A 3,455-nucleotide genomic window follows, 5' to 3' on the forward strand; every position below is an offset into this window, starting at 1 on the left:
TTGTTTGCTCATCTGTGGGCATGATACTTTTCACCTCCTTGTCCAATGGGCAGGGCCAGTAGCTCAGCTATGGTACAGCAGGACTGGTCCAGCTGAAGGGAAGGGGAGTGGGGTGGGTTGTTTGTGGCATGTACTAGGGCCACAGTGCAGGCTGGGAGTCAGTGCAGGGCAGGTTCTGGTAGGCTGTGCCTGTGCTGCTCAGGGGGCTATATTCAGTGCATGGTGCAGGTAGACAAGAAGGAGCTGGAGGTTGTGATGTGTGGAGCTAAGACAGATATGGGAAAGAAAAAAAATATAGAATGCTTCATGAATTTGCATGTCATCCTTGCGAAGGAGCTATGCTAATCTCTGTATTGTTCCAACTTTAGTATATGTGCTGCCGAAGTGAACACTCTATTTATATTCTTGATTAGATTATTCAAAGGTTATATAATTTGTGCTAAGGAGAATCTGTTGTGATTTCAATTTAGTATTGAACAAAATTCAGCCAATAGCATGCCTACCTGGAAAAAGAAGTTAAAAAATTGGAAAAGAAGGAGGGAAAACAGGTAAAGATAGAGGGGAGGAAAGGGAAAGTGAAAGAAAGAAGAGGAAAGATGAAAGAGATGGAATAAAGAAAGGATAGGGAAAAGAGAGCCTTCCTTTCACTCCTACTCTGTGCCAGGCATTGTGTAATTTAGCTATTACCTTAATCTTGAAATATAGGTATTATCTCCGTTTTACAGATAAAAAAAAATTGAAGATTGGAGAGGTGAAATTTAGTTTTACAAGGTAGCATAGTTTATAAATAATCAAACTGAAGTTTAAACTGAGATGAATCTGCCTTCAAAGCCCATATTTTTTACCCATATTACACTACTGTTCCTGAAATTGGCTAAAGGCTCTATGAATATTCCTTCTACCTCAATTATAACAGTAGCTCAATCTGGTTGTTTTCTAGTACATTGCAGAGCATCTGACATATAGTAAGCATTCAAGAAACACTTGTTGACTGAAGCAATGAATAAACAATTCCAAAAGCAGAAGAAAGAAATGGAGAAATAAGCTTCTATTCTTGTAAAAAAACAAACAGAGGTAGACACCAGAAAGTGAGAACTATGGTCAGCACTATTTTGGGCTACTGTGTTAGAAGGCCAAGTTGGTTAATTTAAAGACATGAGTTCAGATTGGGTATTATCAAGAATCATGGGGTTCAGATGGTCTCTAGCCTTGGTGGGCTAAACAAGCAAAAAATAAAATAACATAAAAAACAAACAGGAGTCAAATTTGAACCAGGGACTGATATATAGATTTTCTTTTGCTCTGAGAAAACTCAAAGATGTGGCCATAGGTTCTGATGGCTTTGTGGCCTGTAACAGACTACATTCCTATTATAATATTAGAAAAAAAAATTTTTTTTTTTTTTTTAATATTATTAGCTCTCCAATAAACATGAGCATGAATTCCAAGGGTTCTTTCAGCCCTGTATTCAAATGGGAATTAACTTGCTCACAAATTCCTGTCTTACGCATTTTGAAGTTCATCCTTTGAACTGAGCTGAATCTCTCAGGATGCAGGCCTGATACATCAGATTCTTTATTGGAAACACAAGTGCTAAACATTAAGACCATGCTTTAAACAACAGCTAACAGGAAGGCAGCAGGGGGTGTTCAGTTACTTAGCTGATGTTAATGGAAGATCCATCTCGCGGTGGTATTAATTACCATGTTTCACACGTTGTAGTTAGATGCCATCAAGTCGGTTCTGACTCGTAACAACACTGTGCACAATAGAACAAAACATTGTGTTATCCTCACATGGTTATGCTTAAGCCCATTGTTGCAGCTACTGTGTCTATCCACCTCGTTGAGGGTCTTCCTCTTTTTCGCTGACCCTCTATTTCACCAAGCATAATGTCCTTCTCCAGGGACTGATCCCTCCTGATAACATGTCCAAAGTATGTGAGATGAAGTATCACCATCCTTGCTTCTAAGGAGCATTCTAGCTGTACTTCTTCCAAGAGAAATTTGTTCATTCTTTTGGCAGTGCATGGCGTATTCAATATTCTTCACCAACACCATAATTAAAAGGCATCAATTCTTCTTTGGTCTTCCTTATTCATCGTCCAGCTTTTGCATGCATATGCGACAATTGAAAATACCGTGGCTTGCGTAAGGAGCACCTTAGTCTTTAAGGTGATACCTTTGCTGCTTAACACTTTAAAAATGTCTTTTGCAGCAGATTTGCCCGATGCAGTATGTCCTTTGATTTCTTGACTGTTGCTTCCATCAGTGTTGGCTGTGGATTCAAGTAAAATGAAATCCTTGACAACTTCAAACTTTTCTCCGTTTATCATGGTGTTGCTTATTGGTCCAGTTGTGAGGATTTTTGTTTTCTTTATGTTGAGACGTAATCTATACTGAAAGCTATAGTCTTAGATCTTCATCAGTTAAGTGCTTCAAGTCCTCTTCACTTTCAGCAATCAAGGTTGTGTCATTGCAGATTGTTATAGAGTCTTCCACCAATCCTAATGCCCCATTCTTCTTCACATATTCCAGCTCAGCATACAGATTGAATAGGTGTGGTGAAAGGATACAACCCTGACGCACACCTTTCCTGACTTTAAACCATAAAGTATCCCCTTGTTCTGTCCAAGCAACTGCCTCTTGATCCATGTACAGATTCCTCATGAGCACAATTAAGTGTTCTGGAATTCCCATTCTTCACAATGTTATCCATAATTTGTTATGATCCACACAGTTGAATGCCTTTGCATAGTCAGTAAAACACAGGTAAACATCTTTCTTGTATTCTCTGCTTTCGCCCAAGATTGATCTGACTTCAGCAATAATATCCCTCATTCCATGTCTTCTTCTGACTCCATCTTGAATTTCTGGAAGTTCCCTGTCAATGTACTGCTGCAGCCACTTTTGAATGATCACCAGCAAAATTTTACTTGCATGTGATAATTTCTGTATTTGGTGGGATCACCTTTCTTTGGAATAAGTACAAATATGGATCTCTTCCAGTCTGTTGGCTAGGTAGCTGTCTTCCAAATTTCTTGGCATAGATAAGGGAGCACCTCCTTTGCTGCATCCATTTGTTGACACATTTAACTTGGTATTCCATCAATTCCTGCAGCCTTGTTTTTTGCCAAACTCTTCAGTGCAGCTTGGACCTCTTCCTTCAGTACCATCGGTTCCTGATCATATGCTACCTCCTGAAATGTTTGAACATTGACCAGTTCTTTTTGGTGTAGTGTCTCTGTGTGTATTCCTTCCATCATCTTTTGATACTTCCTGTGTTTTCTAATATTTTCCCCCATAGAATCTTTCAGTATTGCAACTTTCAGCTTGAGAAATGCCAAGCATGTTCTTCCCTTTTAGTTTTCTAACTCCACGTCTTTGCACATGTCATTAGAATACTCTGTCTTTTCGAGCTGCCCTTAGAAATCTTTTGTTCAGCTCTAACCTGAT

The 3,455-nt window shown here is 39.1% G+C and overlaps 1 non-coding gene across 1 annotated transcript; it reads right to left on the reverse strand.

The window, feature by feature from the left end:
- Positions 1 to 288: 288 nt before the first annotated feature.
- Positions 289 to 392, reverse strand: LOC126081321 (U6 spliceosomal RNA). Its single transcript, XR_007518367.1, has one exon. It is a non-coding gene; the product is annotated as a U6 spliceosomal RNA (small nuclear RNA).
- Between the last annotated feature and the right edge of the window lie 3,063 nt (positions 393 to 3,455).

The sequence above is a fragment of the Elephas maximus genome, chromosome 7 (genome assembly GCF_024166365.1).
Source record: "Elephas maximus indicus isolate mEleMax1 chromosome 7, mEleMax1 primary haplotype, whole genome shotgun sequence".
Lineage (NCBI taxonomy): Eukaryota > Metazoa > Chordata > Mammalia > Proboscidea > Elephantidae > Elephas > Elephas maximus.